Consider the following 17288-nt stretch of genomic DNA (forward strand, 5'->3'; position numbering starts at 1 on the left):
CACCCCAACCACCCCTAACCCATCCTATTCAATACTTTTCATTATTTAACTCCTATATTCTTACCCATATACAATAGTTTTCGTTATTTTAACTTCATTCCTTAATTTTCGTGTCATTGTCCAAATGGGACATTTATTCCGAATAGGAGGGAGTATAATTTTTTAAAATCAATATTTTTATAATGGAGCTCAAGTTCTTTCTAGACCTGGCAAAAGTATACCGAACCCGAAAAATCGATCGAAAATACCTGAATCGACACCTGACCGTACACCCGAAAGGTATAACTGAACATTACCCCGAAACCTGAATCGACCTGAATTGATTCAAAATCGAACCGAATTTGTAATATCCGAAATAGACCCAAGATCGAATGAACCTGAACGGTTTCAACCTGAATTGTTTTAATCCGAACCGATATATACCTTATCCGATTTCAACCCGTACATTGATGGTAGAAACCCAACATTGAAACCCGAAATAACCCGAATGTACCTAGGCGTCACATCTAGGGTGTCTTTTTGTACATGAGTGTCACCCCTTTGACGTCAATGAATTAATATTATATCGTAGTTATACAAAAAAACATTATTTATTACTTTTTTAAAAAAAATTATTCGTATTATATCCATTATTTTGAATAAAGACCTAATCCCTTGACATCCGATCCGATTATGACCTGACTCGAATCTCATCTGCTCTGATATTGACCCGACTCGAACCTTATTTGCACCGATATTGACCAAACTCGAACCTGAACCGACCCGAAACATCTACAACCGATTAAAAGTGAAAACTGAATCCAACCTGAATTGAACCGAACTGAAATCGAAAAAGAAAAGATAAACCGAAAGAACCCGAACCGAAACTGATCCGATTGACCCGTTTTGCCACCTCTAGTTCTTTCTAATAAAGCTCGGAATGTATAGGTTTAAGCTCAAATAATTCATTATAAAGCTCAGATTCTTTACAATACAACCAATAAAACTGGTTGTATAGTCTACTTACTGCTAATATATGGCCTTTATGTGTCATAGATTCACAGTATCTTATTAAACCGAGCAGCTTTTATAGCTAAATGTATTTTATTCATTATTATCTCATTAATCCAATATATATCTTAAATGTTGAAAATATTATATTTAAAACGTATGTAGATTTTTACTCATATTATTAAAATCAGTGTGTGCTTTTCACTTTTTTATTTTTTAAACTTTTTACTCCGTTTAAATTATTACTCCGTGTATTGTAAACAAAAATTACAAAAATAGTTATATGCTTCAAATGCGTAAAAATAAGCATAAATTATTGTAATAAAACTAACAATCTTAGATATGTGATTGTGTTTGTCTATGGGATTGGTTAGTGGTTGGAGGTGAATAAGGTTTTAATTCTATTTGCATTTTTTTTCTAAAATAAATTGCCCTTTTTTTTTCTTTTTTTTTTTAAAGTTAACTCATCCTTATTAATATGGGTAGTTCTTAATAAAGGATATGGAGTAAGATTAAATAATTCTAACTTTTTCTATTAAAAATAAAAGAAAAAATAATATGGGGGTAAATAATATTTTTAATTGTTTGTAAATCGTATAAGGTCAATATGCGCTATTGACTTACATTTCGTATCTAAGATCAATCCTCCTATCCCCCTATAATCCTCCTATAACTAAAACTAAAAGATAGTCATCTATAATTATTTTGAATGATAAAAATAGTTTCACACAAAAATAATTTAATTTAAAAGTCCTTTGAATAGTAAACTTTTTTTTTAATAATATTACTAACATTATAAGCAGTACATTTCAACATTCTATTATAATTACAACTCATTTATGTAAACATTTTAAATTTGTACGACCTCTATATATTCAACCCTCACAATTGTTGTGCTTTAGCACGGGATTTCAACTAGTTTATATTACTCCCTATATACTAATCCCATAGGACCCCTTGTTTTATTACGTAACTACAAATTAAACTTCTCTCTCTAGTCTAGAGAGAGCTTTTTACTCTCTTTCTGAGAGCCCCTTGTTTTACAAAACAATTAAACAACAATCCAAAATTCATCTATCCAACAAAATCTCTGCATCTTCGATTCCTTGAATGCTGATTGGGTCTTTGATGAACCCTAGCTTTCTCTGACATGATATCTCTTACATGAGATTATTTAATCCAAAAATCTATCCTTAATCTCTCTATAATCATTTCAATTCCTTATCATTTATTGGTTCTTGCTGTGTTCGCCAATTTTTTAACAATTAACTATTAAAACCCTAGATCTTCCGTCTTCAGTTATTGGGTAGTGCAGAACCCAATCGTCTTATTTCTGACATGTCTAGTCTTTCTCAAAAGGATTTTTAGTAATAAATCTATCTATTTAATTTGCAATCATTTTCTTCCGTTCGCATTTATTGGTGCATGCGGTTTCTTGAGCTACTTCAACAAGATAATCCAATCAGCTACTGAAGTGATTGGGGGAACTGAACCATCAATCAATTAGATTGCATGTTTTAGGGTTTGGGAGTCCTTATTTAAGCAGTTAACGATGGGGAGGTTTACTCCATCAAAATTCAAATCCTCTTATTCTTCTTCTCTTTACAATAAAATAAATCATCATAAATTCACAGATAAAGAAAATTCATTTGTTCCAATGGAGTTTGAGGCCCAGTTTGGCCGTTTTGGGAATGAAGGACAGGGTGGAGCTACTGATGTTCATCAAAATATATACCACCATCAAAATTATCATCAGCCCCATCCAAATGCTGATTTCAATCCAATGAACTCCTTGCATGTGAACCTGTGGAGGTTTCCTAGGTCTGGGGGGAGTTATAAATGTGGATCCTGCTGAGTTAGGGAGGTCAAGAGAATTTTGAGGGAATTGTTGCTTAGGATTTCTTGTGGATTATAGACTTTTTGATGATAACTTGGTTAATGATATGATTAGGAAAAAGTGGAGTACTGATGGTCGGATAACTGCTTTCAGAATGGGGGAGATCTATGTCTTTCATTGTGAGAGTGTGTCTGATCTTGAGGGGTTACTGACACGAAGTACTGTCACCTTTGATGGTGTGTTGATGGTACTTGCTAAATGGTACCCTGACACAGTTCCTAGAACTGTCAGGTTTCCTTATGCTGAGTTATAGGTTAGGGTTTGTGGGCTACCCTTTGAATGCTTAAATATGCATGTAGCACATGTGGCGGGAAAACTTTTAAGTCACCACTACCATGTGGAACCTTTTGAGATAGTGACGAGGAATGATTATCTCAGGTTGAGGGTTTGTCTTAAGCTCAATGAGCCACTGATGCCAGGATTTTTTCTGGCAATGGATGCTGGGCATTTGTTGTGGGTGCAGTTTAAGTATGAGGAGATTTTCAAATATTGCATACGGTGTGGTAAGGTTGGACATAAGGGGTCGCAGTGTAGGGAGAATATGATGAGTGTGGTGTCGGCTGTTAATGGAATGCTAGATAGGACTGTTGAGCGAGGGTTTGTTGTTTTTCAAGCACAAAGCAATCATACCATGTTTAATCTAGATTTGAGAGCAACTCCATCTACTACTAGGTATATCTCTTCTAGGCTGCATTTGGGGGATAGATGACCTGCATCTAAAAATCAAGGTCGCAATGTTACGGAAAGGGCAGTAAACTTTGACCTGGGAATAACTCCTGGAGGTCGGGTGTTACCTGGGATGAGCTTTGCTGTGACTGCACAACCTTTTGCAGGTTCGGTGGTCTTTCAGGTGGGGCATGGTGCTGTCCATTTAGGGGAAGAAGGGGGTCTTCAAAATCAGGGAGGAAATGAACAACAACAGAATCATATGCAGGGTCATGGTCTTGATCATGATGAAGTCATGGGTGAAGGAGGTGAGGGGGGGCATGTGAATGAAGTTCATCAGTCTGCTGGTGTACCTGCGAGTGTTTTAAATGTGGATCCTTTGGGAGTGAGAACAGGGAGTGGAGGTGGTCAGGGTCAGCAGGGAGGGAGACCTGGGGAAGGGGGTTGGTTAGTGGGGGAAGGGAGCAATGCAAATACTACTGCTAATCAAGAAGTTTATTTCAGTGCTGGGGAAGAGTTTGAGGGTCCAGTGGAACAGAATGCCGGGGGTCAGGGCTTTCTGCAACATGTTCAGGCTGCTGATCCTTATGTTATTTACTCTGGTTTTGGCCGTCATAGGAGGGATTTGGATCGTGATTTGCGTCTTCAAGAGGCCATTCTGAATCGTGTGAAGAGTTATGTTGAATGGGGTAGAGTGCTAGATGATGACCATGGATATAACCAAACTTTTGATCCACCGCCGGGGGGAATTCCAATAACTTACCATTATCCGGAGGTAGTGATTGGTGAGAATGTTGAGCCTGTTGGGGAGGGGGATGTTCATATGGTGCATGATATGGTTGAGAATGATCCTAATAATGCAATTATTATAAGCTCTGATTCGGAGGTGGAACCTGCAGAGGGGGAGGGGGATTCTGATTCTTATCCAAGTAGTTGGATGATCCAACCAGGGGATGAGAGGACTCCTTCTGATGTGTCCTCACCTTTTCATCATAGTTCTGCTATTAATTTGATGTCTAGCTCTGAGGATATGGCTGATGTTACTGGGAATGGGGGCCACTACTAAATTGGTGGAGGGGACTGAGACTGATGTTAATACTGAGTTATGTCTGAAAGGTATGTCACAAAATTTGGAGGGAGGTAATGCTAGTGATGTTGCTGCTGCTCTTGATAGTGGGAAGGCACTGGTTCTTTCTGTTGTTCTTGATGCTATTATTCTCAAGGAAAAGGAGTTAGAGGCAGGATCAGCTTCTGTTAAGCCATTGCAGGCGCTGTGGCATGAGGTGACAGATAAAAAGAGGACTGATTGTGTTGCAAAATTGGGTTAATGTTCAAGAGGGGATGATGTAGGAAAGGCTAAGGTTTTTGAGTTCCCATCTTATGGGAAACCTTCTGCTAAGATTATTGCTGATATGGATAATGGGAAGACTGCTGGGAGCATTTCTGATGGATTCATGGGACTTGCTGATTGCTACCACCAGTCTGATTTTGAGAAGGATTATAGAGATACTATTTCTAATGCTAGGAAACGAAAGTGCTGCACTCACATTGATGATGGGTTGGTTCCAGATGCTGCTGTGGAGTCCATTGCTACTGCTAAGGCTTACCTCTACCAGTTGGCCAAGAAGAGATGTGTTGGTGAGGGACTGGCAGGTTCTCAATCAGTGGGTGGTGGGGGTTTCAGGGTTGCTGTGACTGATATTGAAGTGGAGGTTTCTACTGATTCCTCGTCTGCTAGTAATGATTGTGGTTTTGTAGAGGTTGGACCAAGGCAACCTCCTACGGTTCCATGAATGGTCTTACATGAAATTGTAGGGGTCTAAATAATACACTCGCCCCAACAATTCCCAAAATTAGGGCGTTATTAAGTAATAAGTATTATGACTTTGTTTTCTTAATTGAAACTAAATGTAATGTATGTAGTATTAGCCCCTTGTTTAGGCCTTTTGGTTTTTCTAATAATGTTGTCATAGATGCCAATGGTAGTTCGGGGGGTCTTTGGGTTGGGTGAAGGACGGAGGCTAAGATGAGCCATATTTTGACATGTACCAACTTCATCGTTTTATTAGTAGAAAAATGTAATGGGCGTTTATGGTACTTGGTTCTTTTTTATGGTGCTCCTTCCGTTCAATACGAAGCACGGTTCTCGATGATTTACAAGAATGTATTTCAACGTTTGTGCATCCCTATCTAATAATGGGTGACTTTAATCAAGTTGAGTTTGGAAGTGGTAAGCTAAGTATGAATCCAAGACCAATTAGTGGGGCAATTGGTTTCAATATATGGAGAATTCATAATCAATTGGTTGACATACCATTCAAAGGACTCCGGTATACTTGGTGTAATAATCGCAAAGGAGTGAAGCGTGTGTATGAAAGAATTGATAGGGCTCTTGGCTCAAAGGAATGGCTTACAATTTTCCCGGATACGAGAATTAAACACTATCCTATACAAATTTCGGACCATGCTCCAATTGAACTAGACTTGAACCTTACAAAGAACATTAACAATAAGCCTTATAAACTTGATGCATGGGTCTTCTCTCATGAGGAGTGTTTTTGTATCATTAAGGATGCTTGGAGTTTGAGGGTACGGGGTTCTCCAGCTTTCCAAGTAGCTTGAAAACTGTCGGGAGTACGACAATGTGTATGTCGTTGGGCATTATATAAACGTCATGAATGGAGAGCTAAATGGGATGAGTTTGACATGGATTGGAGAAGGGTATTGATGCTGCGATATGTGAGGGGGATGATACGCTATACACGAAGGTGAATGAAAAAGTACGTGAGTTCTCAAAGGCAGCGGCGATCTTTTGGAGGCAAAGGGCCAAACTGAGATGGGTGGTCGACGGGGATACTTGTACTAAATATTTCTTCAACTGGGTAAAAGGAAGAGTGGGGCGTAATTTTATTTTAGGCGTCAAGGATGTTAGTGGGGACTGGATTTATGAGCCGGAATGTGTTGGAAAACAGTTTTATGAATCGTTCTTCTCTTTATATAACCCGAGAGAAAATGCTGAAGAAAACTCCGGGGCTCAGTTGATGGATGAAGTTTTGGGAGGTATTACTAAGACGGTTACAAATGATGATTGTGATGCACTTAATAGGCCTTTTACTGCTAAAGAAGTGCGAACTGCTGTCTTTCAAATGGGTGCTCTTAAATCACCGGGCCCTGATGGAATACCAGCTATTTTCTATCAGAAGTGTTGGCATTTTATTAAAAAAGGATGTGACAACTGCTGTCTTGTCTATTCTAAACTCGGGAGTGGTTCTCAAGGAGCATAATAGGACTTTTATTACTTTGGTTCCAAAATGTGATAATCCGGAACGTGTTGGGGATTATCGCCCGATAAGTTTGTGTAATGTCTTCATGCGTATTATTACAAAGTGTATCACTAATAGGACCGCAAAGGTGATGGGTTATTTGGTGGGGGATTTCCAAAATGATTTTATCCCGGGAAGACAAATTTCGGATAATATTCTGTTGGCACATGAAGCTATTCATAAAATAAACTCACACAAAAAAGGGAAATATGGGCGATTCGCGTTTAAGGCGGATATGACTAAGGCCTATGATCGTGTGCGTTGGGATTTCTTGAAAGATGTTCTTTATAGGCTCGGTTTTCCGGACCGGCTTGTTACTCTTATCATGAACTGTGTCATGACGGTTTCTTATCAGGTGTTGTTTAATGGTGCTCCACTAAAGTTATTCCAACTAAAATGTGATCTAAGGCAAGGTGATCCACTTTCACCTTTTCTTTTCGTCTTATGTATGGAGGCTCTTTCCGGAAATTTACTGCAAGCACAAGGTGATGGCTCTTTCAAAGGAATTAGCTTGTGCCGTGGGGAGGATGCATTGTCCCATTTGTTTTTTGCGGATGATGCGGTTTTCTTTTTGCATGATCGACATAATTCAGTAAGGACTTTAAGAGTCATTTTGAAGAAGTATTGTAAAGTTTCGGGCCAGGTGATGAATAAAGACAAGTCTGGAATTGTTTTTAGTCCAAGCACTTCTCTTGCGAAGGCTCGGGGTGGATTGCGTACCCTTAAAATAAAGGGTAATAAAGGATTGGGTAAATACCTTGGGTTACCAACTGAAGTTCAAGGCTCTAAGAGGGAACTCTTTAAAGGGATTATTGATTGTGTAATGAAGCGTATCTCTTCATGGAATGAGATTTTTTTATCACAAGCGGGTAGGCTGACTTTAATCTCATCCGTCTTATCCAACATTTCTATTTTCTTTCTATCGGTATTCAAAATACCGGTAAGTGTGACAAACAAGGTGAATTCCTTATTGTCACATTTTTGGTGGGCGGGTGGTAAATTAAGAAGACCAATCCACTGGTGTAGTAAAAAATTCCTTAGCTTACCAAAAAGTGATTGTGGGCTTGGTATTCGGAATATTGAGTGCCTTAACCAGGCTATGCTAGAAAAGCAGGCGTGGAGAATTGTTTTTGGGGGAACGCTGCTACTTTACGCGCGTTTTTCGTAAAAAACTTTTGCTTAATGGAGTGATGATGGATACTATGATGAATCAACATGGAAGCAACCTTTCATGGGGGGCGTGGAGTGTTCTACATGGACTTCAATTTGTTAGAGAGCATATTGGGTGGAAACCTGGCTTGGAGTCCGAATTAAACATATGGACTAATAAGTGGGTTAGTGGGCGGTGCCCGGAGCCTAGCGAAAGGTTGTTGGTAATGGATCATGTAGCTCTTAGAAATTTGACGGTAAAGGATCTACGGATAAATGGGCGCCATGGTGCTGATATGAGGTGGAATGAAGACTTAATTAATTTTATTTTGGAGGATGAAAGTGTTAATGCCGTCTTAGCACAACCAATTTGTCGGTCACTGATAACTGAAGAAGTCTATTGGTTACATAATAGTGATGGTATTTATAGTGTGAAGAGTGGTTATGGGACACTTTTTGGTGAGTACATGGACCGACATGGAACATGTAAGGATAAGGATAAGATTAATGATGTTGGCCGAAGGTTTTATAAATGATCACTGTGGAGGTTACCAGGTCCACATTCATGGAAAATCCTCATTTGGCGGATCATTACTAATTCACTCTCAGTAGGCAGTGGTTTTGCACGACGAAATATTGGGGTGGATCCGGAATGTAAATTTTGTAGGGGTGGTGCGATGGTCATGGAGACAATGGAACATTTATTTCGGGACTGTCTTGTGTCCCGAAGGTTGTGGGCTTCATCTGATCTTGGAATTCGAACTGAGTATGATTCTTTTCTTAACATTGGAACATGGGTCATTGATTGGGTGTCTTATTTGGAAAGTTTAGAAGGCAAGAAGGAACGTCAGATTCGGTTTTTAGCAATGTTTTGGTGTATTTGGAGTATTCGTAACCAGATACTCTTTCAGGGAATGGATTTTCATCCTACCATGTTCTTCAATTTATGGACTCAAGTAGTAAGCATAGTGATAAGCGCTATTGATGTTACCAAAAAAAGGATCATGTAACACAGATGGGAATATAAGTACTATTGATGGTGAACGAAGTGCTTGGATTCGTGAAAGTAACCCGGTGTGTGTTGTAGGCATGATCAGATATTGTGATGTTGTACGGGTGATGGTTGATGCGGGATGGAAAGGGGCATAATAATGCGGGGATTGGTTGGATCGCTATGTCTGGAAGTGGGGAGAGGTTGTTTTGGTCAAGCAAAAGGATAAGAGCTGAGTCGGCAATGCAAGCTGATCGAGGGCCTTGGGGTGTTTTTGGTGATTTTATGGGCAAGGGAAAGGGGTTTCCGCCATTTGGAGATTTCATCGAACTACCTTTCTTTGGTTCGACAGTTGGCAAGGATGGAGACACCACATCATCTTCTAAAGGCTACTTTGGAAGATATTCATGCTTGTTTTTCTTATTTTCATTGCTTAGCTTTCAGTTTTATTCCACGAACTTTTAACTCAGACGCCCATAGCCTTGCTTGTAAGGCTATGGTTAGGTAGGTTTACTCTTTTTTACCGCTGCCAAAAAAAAAAAAGGGAATATTACCCACATTCCTAATGTTCACTCTACTAGCCAAGTGCGTGCCTTATTCTATTTGCTTGTTCAAATACTATCTGTGTAAATCAGGTTCACATAAATTAAATACACTCAACTATTGTATTGTACTGTAGACTATCTCGAATAGAAGCTGCATCCTCAAAACTCATTTATTGTACAAAGAGTATCATGGAAAACTAATTTCATAAGTCCATAGTAAACTTTTTTTTACTGACAAGGGAACCCGCAGCCGCTACCTTGGTACGCCTGATTACACCCTCGGGTATACGCAATCACAAAATCTCATTATAGACGGCAACTATCCGTCTATAACTAAAGACGGACCAAGTAACATACTACATTACGCATAAGACAAACAACTTGCGTGGTGGGGCCCAAAAATGTCACCACTTTAAGGGTATTTGACCCGTCTCTTGCTATAGACGGATATAGCAAGACTTGTTAATACGCAATAGCCTGCAAACCAAGTATACTAGATAAGCCACCGAGAGTGATAGCCTCAAAGTCTACAAGGCATGGACTCGGGCTATAAATAGCCCACAAAATTGCTCTCACGAAGGCTTAAACCTGAGTCGCTTGGGAATTTCACCCTAATTTTAACCCATAAACTCCACCCTTGCCCGCAAGTCCATAGTACACTTGAGCCTGCTAGTATTTGTATTTTGTACCAGAATGACTTTCCAAGTTGCATGCGAGCCGCAACATATAATGATGCTCACTAACGTGCTCCACCACAGTTCCTCTTTACATGATGTTCATCACAATTAATCATTACTCAAACAATAACTAAAACAAAAAATTATAAAATTAAAGTTTCATATATATGTGTGTGTTTATATCCATATACACAAACTCACCAACAAGTTCCATCTCTTAAAATTTAAATAATAAATTACCAGTGTGGATATGGAATTGGATTACTCAGAGGGCAATAAGATGGAGAAAAGCAGGTCATTCCATCATTACAGTAAATTCGAGATGAACTTTGATGGCGAAATGAGGAGATCGTCCACAAATAACTCATATAACTTCAATGGTGGTCGAGTTAGCAACAAGGGAACATCGTCAGCTGGGTATTCGACAATATATGAACGAGATAGCAAGAGGAAGAAAAGGGTTGCTTCCTATAATATGTTCACTCTTGAACGTAAGCTCAAATCTTCAGTTAAGAGCAGCTTTAGGTGGATTAAGAACAAGTTCTCTGATGTAACCAATGCTCCTCAATGTGAGAATTGATCTTGTGCTCTCATGTTATGATTCGTTTAGTGAAATGAAAACAAAATTTCTTTGTTTTCTAAAAGTGATTGTCTTCCTTTCTTTTCGAAGCGTCTTATTTACTTAGGGTCCGTTTGGATACAATTTTAGGAGGGAAAGAGAGGGGAGGGGGAGTGAGGGGAGGTGAAGGGAGGGGAGAGAAGGGGAGGGCAAATGGAATGTGGGTGTTTGGATAATAAAAATTATGAAGGGAATGGAAGGGGAGGAAGGAGGGAGATGAAGAATGGATGGAGGATTGAAGGATGGTGGTGGTATAATTAGAGTCCAAATAATGTTTTCTTTCCAAATCTTGCCACCCTTGGAAAGATTATAATTTGTTCTATAGGAGGGAAAATAAGTCCTCTCATTTCTCTCCCCTTCCATTTCCTTTCTCCCATATTTTTTATCCAAACAAAGGAAATTAAATCCCTCCCTTTCCCTCCCCTCCCCTTCTCTCCAATTCCTTCAATCCAAACGGACCCTTAATGTTTGTTTGTTTAGGAGGGGATGTTAATAGTTGTGAAATTCAAGTAAGACAGTACTCTATATGATAAGCACACAAAAGCCCAAACTTACTCTAGATAGATCAGATGGGGTTCCCCATGCATACATATTAATCTACAGAGTATTTTATTAATCACTCCGTCTTGCTTATGACCTCTCACAACCCTCCCCCATTTGCATGCTTCTCCCATTACGCCTTTGTCTCACAACTCACGTCATAAGCTTGTGACGAATTCTGTCCGTCACAAATGAGAATTTGTGTTTACTAATTGTTCATCTATGTTCTACAGTTAACAACTTACCATATTTGGATGACTATATATATGGAACACGAAAGGATTATGAACTTCTTAAACTGTACGCTAAAATCTTATAATCAGTTATGCAAAATCTCCGTGGGAAGTTGGACATTAATGTTGAGAGATTTATCAAGTTTACGGTCTACCTAATAATTAGTTCAAAGGAATGGAAGCTAATTTTTGATGGTCTTTTTTTACCTTATAAAAAATAGTTGGTTATATCTACAAGTGTATGAGATTGAAATATGACTACAAACATGTGGAGTTTGTTAATTATCTTAATGTGAATATGAATACCAATAGAACTTAAAGTATTGTTCCCTCCTTTCGTTCCACTAGATTGTTTACCTTTGTTTTCTTTAAGGGTATTCTAATTAAAGGTAAACAAATAATAGGCACAGAGAGAAAGGAAGTATTGAACTCAAACACCATGTATGTCAACGAAATTTTTTGTTGACTTGACGAAACTTCTACAACTATTTCAAATAAATCCTTTTTAGATACTATATTATACACGATAGAGCATTGCAAATAGGCCCGTGCATCGCACGGGCATTAAATCTAGTATCTATCTATCTATATTTGTAACACCCCCTCATACCAAGGTACCTTACCAATGACTACCCTAACATGAAAGGCTGTTATCATCTCGGTTTCCCGAGGTTAGTATATCAAAGTTACCAGTTCCAAACAACCTTTATTAAAGTATAAAGAGTTAGTGATTACATGTTTCCAACACTAAACCAAAGTATAACTGTAAAAGGTCTAACAACTACAAAGAATGCAAGCTAAGTCTCTTGACGGCGGAAGCTAGACTCGAGTGATGACTCCCCATGACTTTCCCATAGCTAAACATCTGCATTACCTGTCATAATCTGCTCACCATCCCCGAATGGATCACCGTAGGTTTTACAAAACAACAACAACGGGGTCAGTACCGTTCAATCAAGATAAGACAAACAAACAATGTAACCGGCTGATCATCCTCCATCCCCGGTCTCCCGATCTCACACAGTAACCGACTACACACCAAAGTGTGTAGCCCTGCCAGATTACCCATCGCAACAGGTAATCCTCGCCGCCAGTGGGTGACCGCAACCTATCCCCACCTAGTCCAGCTCATCAACGAGCGACTAACAATCCCTGTCCCTTAATATGCACATCCCCTCCCGTGACGGGATCCACGGAGGGCGAACTAGGGTGTGAAGCCACTCCCGCAAGTGACTCCACCACAATCACACAGCACCACAGCATCACAGCTCTCACAACACCACAACCGTCACAACACAACCACATCACCACCGCCAACACAACACCCATACTCCGATGATCAGCAAATAACAACAATTACAACACAAGCACAGTCTTAAATCAATTAACAGTAACTGAGTAGAGAAACCCTACCTTTTTGCAATCCGCTATGCTGCAATCAATCATATAATATGCATAACAATTACCACATCGTCACCTACAACAATGATAATCAACAATCACATAACGCAAACACTATATGCAAAACCCCATTTCCCCCAAATTCATAATTAAAGACAAAACCTAGAATAATCATCAACAAACATGGGGATAAAGACTTACCGACGGAGGAATAAAGGATCGAATGCAATTTCTACGATTATCCACACACACAGAGGAGAGATTCGGAGTGATTAGAGCGTCGTACGATGATTAGGTTTTGTAAATTATGTTTAGGAAACTGCTTAACGAAATATATCGTTCTAATTACTTCCGAATCAAACCGCTGAAATATTACTCGCCAGACCGGATACTCGGTCGAGTATAAAGTATACTCGGCCGAGTATCCTCTACTCGGTCGAGTATTCATCATACTCGGCCGAGTATTCCTTGGTAGAAGCTAAACAGAACATATACTTAGCACTACTCGGCCGAGTAGGCTCTACTCGGTCGAGTACTTAGCTTAATAAAATCCGTAGTATTACAGTCTTCCCCCCCTTAAAAAGAATTTCGTCCCCGAAGTTCCAACCCAACCTATAAAACATGGACACCTAACACTAACTTTACCAACCACGCTTACTAGATAACATATCCTCTCGACGATATTGACTCCATAATATTATCGAATAACCACAATACAATGTAGCCAACCTTGTCTCACTTCCGTAACACTCACTAGCAACTCAATACCAAGACAATCCACAAAATAAGATCAACCATCAAAACGGAATGTTACATTCTACCATCCTTAAAACGAACTTGGTGCATATTCGGCGAGACCATGTGTTCACTTGCGCCGGTATCGATTATCCAATAATCGGCATTTTTAGTTAGAAATGAGAAAGTTTCTTTACCTGATAGGTTGGCAAATGGGGTTGTCATATTATCCTTCTCAAGGAGAGCTAACAACCGTTCAACTTGGTCGGGAGTGAATGACGGACGTGTATTCGTTGAGGATTGACCAACAATAGGCGCGGTGTCTTCAGTAGTATTTGCATTGAAGGAATGGGGCCTTGGGCTTGTTGAGGTTTCCAGGTAGGTTTTTGCCCATACAATGGGTGTTCCGGTGGGTATCCATGTAAGAAATAGCATTTGTCCTTAACATGGCCAACCCACTTACAGTACTCACAAGTAGGACGCTTCTTTATTTTTCCCTTTCCTTTGTAGTTGTCATGTTTATTCATGACACTAGCATTCATGGCAGAGTTTTCGACCATGTTAAAAGAATTTGTTATTATTCCTTTTTGAATTTCATCTTGTAACAGCATATTGAAAACATCCCCAATTTCTGGTAGAGGTTTAATCAAAAGAATATTTCCTCTTATAGTATTGTATGAGTCATTTAGCCCCATTAGGAGTTGAAAATTTTTTCATTATTTTGATACTCCAATAATTCTTTTATCGTTCCGCAAGAACATTCAGGAAGACTTATAAGAGTAGAAAGTTCATCCCAAAGTCCTTTCATTTTGGAATAATAAACGGAAATGCTCATATTACCTTGTTGTAAGGTTGAAATGGATCGTCTCAGTTGGTAGATCCTTGGTGCGGTGCAACTTGAAAATCTTGCCTTTAAATCATCCCAGACATCCTTCGCAATGGAAGTGTAGATGATGCTTGCTTTGAGTTCAGCAGCGACGGAGTGAAGGAGCCATGACAATACTAGGAAATTGCATCGTTGCCAAGCATTGAACAGATCAACTTTGTCCTTTGATGGTTGAGGGCATGAGCCGTCGACGAAACCGAACTTATTTTTGGCTTGTAAGGCCATAGTCATGGATCTACTCCATGTTGAATAGTTATCACCAGTCAAAACTTGGGTAACCAGGCAAGTATTTGGAGTTTCAGAAGGATGGACATGATATTGATTTTGTGTTTCTGGGGCAATGGAATTCTTAGGGTTTGGGGTTGTTTCAGTGTTTGTCATCTTGCTCTGATACCATATAAGAATAAGAATGGGAATGATGATTTTGTATTGCCGTGTCTTGTTACACTATAATACATGAGTATATATACATGAGTGAGATAGCTATGAATAAGGCAATAATATATGTACACCCTAAAGTAAATACATGGTTGCCAATAATACAATATTGACATCAAATAAAAAGATATACAATTCTTTATTTACACAAGGAGATACGGTAGTGATTGAGTGTTGCCATTCTTCACAAGATTGTTGCCATGTTTATAGATAGTGCACAATATACTCCATAATTGTAGCCTTGGATTGATGATTTCTTATCACACTAATTGATTGATTGGCCAATATGATATTCATAATCTTAACAATGATACTAAAAGTATTAACTGGTCGCTAATTAGCGTTATAAAAATTTAGATTTGAATCTTGTGACTATGTGATCTCATGATCTAAAAGTTAACCGACCGCGATCCTTGGTTAAAAGTAAAATAGAGACATTTTAAAATAGGCGACACAGTGATCCTTAAGTAGGAGTTGGACACAATTGGATATTCACTCTTTTTTATTACTAAATTTTGAAATGAGATAATTAGTTATGTAAAAATGATAAGGGAAAAGAAGATAATAAAATTGAAATTGAAATAGAGGAGTAAAAACTTTATACACATGGCAAAATATACAACCAAAACACTAGGCCAGATACAATGTGGATACAAGAGTAGTACGAGTAGATTGGTCTAAGACATGCATACAGTGTAGAATTGGTAGAAGACATATACTTGATTATATCGTACTTGACAAATTCGATCTTTATGTACGCTCATTACGTTTGTACATTCTCGATTCGGATGGATTGGTAAGAGTTACAACGGACAAAGTCATCTCTTGGAGAACGCAGGATTGTGGAAAATTGGGTGGTATAAATGAAAAAGAAAATATATCTTAGTAAACTTGATATGAAGTATTCAAAATTTTGCATGTCAAAGGGTGATTTTAAATCACATCAATTTTGTAACGTGTAGTTTATTTCATGACGAGTTGATTTAAAATATAATTAAGCGGATCAGTTTCGTTTTGGCTCAAGTTTAGTAGGTCGGGGCAACATGTTCATGCTAAATGGTTTTGCTCGATCTAAATGAACAATGAAACAATTGTTGTCTTTATTATTTGGGTTTTTCTATCGTGTACCCTCCAGTTTTATGATTTTCTATGATATACCCCTACTTTTCAAAGATTATACACTATACCCCTAAATTCTATTATTAGTCTAAACCGTGACCCCATATTGTATTTCCGTTAAATTGGATGTTCCTTTCATGATAGGGCAAATGGCAAGTGATGACATGGCATTTAGACTATTAAATAAAGGGTTAATTGATGTGAATAATCCAAACTATTACTCATCTTCTCATAATAATCCGAACAATACTTTATCCTCCAATAAACCCAACTGTAACTACCATCTTCTCAAATTAGAATAGGTGACCGGGTACTTGCTAAATAGGTTATTACTTTTTTTTTTTATTCAAAAAACAGTAATAATTATTATTTGGGTTTTTCTAATTAGCCCATCTAAGTCACCCCTCCTACCCTCTTCCCAAGTCTTAATGACTGCCTTCTAACCACCACCCACAACTGACGGCTCCACGCAAACCACCACGACAACAACTAAACAAGACCCAGATCTAGCCGACTATGGTTTCATCTCCCATCATCCATTTTTAATTTCATCTCCCTCCCTTTTCTTCTTCTTCTTCTTCTTCAAAACCCCATTCCAAAACCAGATATCAAACAAACCCAGATTTTGACGGAATGTAAAGGGGTCATCCAACAAAATATTCTGAGCATTTCATCTAAAAAACCATCATAAATTAGGACCCCATACAGGCAGACGAATCAGAGAAAGCAATCAATTGTTGTAATTTGATTGTGCTAGGTACACGCCTCATTTGAGCAAACCCAGACTTTGACAAACGAAGAACGTGCAAATCTCCATTTGCATCCAAAACAAGAAGCTACCATCCATTTTTAATTTCATTTGAATCCCAAACAAGCCTCTTGTCGCACAGACCCGGCTTCACTGGAGTCGCATCCATTTTTAATTTCATTTCTCTTCTTCTTCTTCAAAACCCCTTTCCCCATTTTTTTCATCAATCTCATTTAATTTTCTGGGTTTTGACTGGTGGATGGCTGGGTTGAGGGTGCTGGCCGGCGTAGTGGGAGATGATGATAAAAATTGCTAATGGAGGAGGAAGGAA

The sequence above is a fragment of the Silene latifolia genome, chromosome 10 (assembly GCF_048544455.1).
Source record: "Silene latifolia isolate original U9 population chromosome 10, ASM4854445v1, whole genome shotgun sequence".
Lineage (NCBI taxonomy): Eukaryota > Viridiplantae > Streptophyta > Magnoliopsida > Caryophyllales > Caryophyllaceae > Silene > Silene latifolia.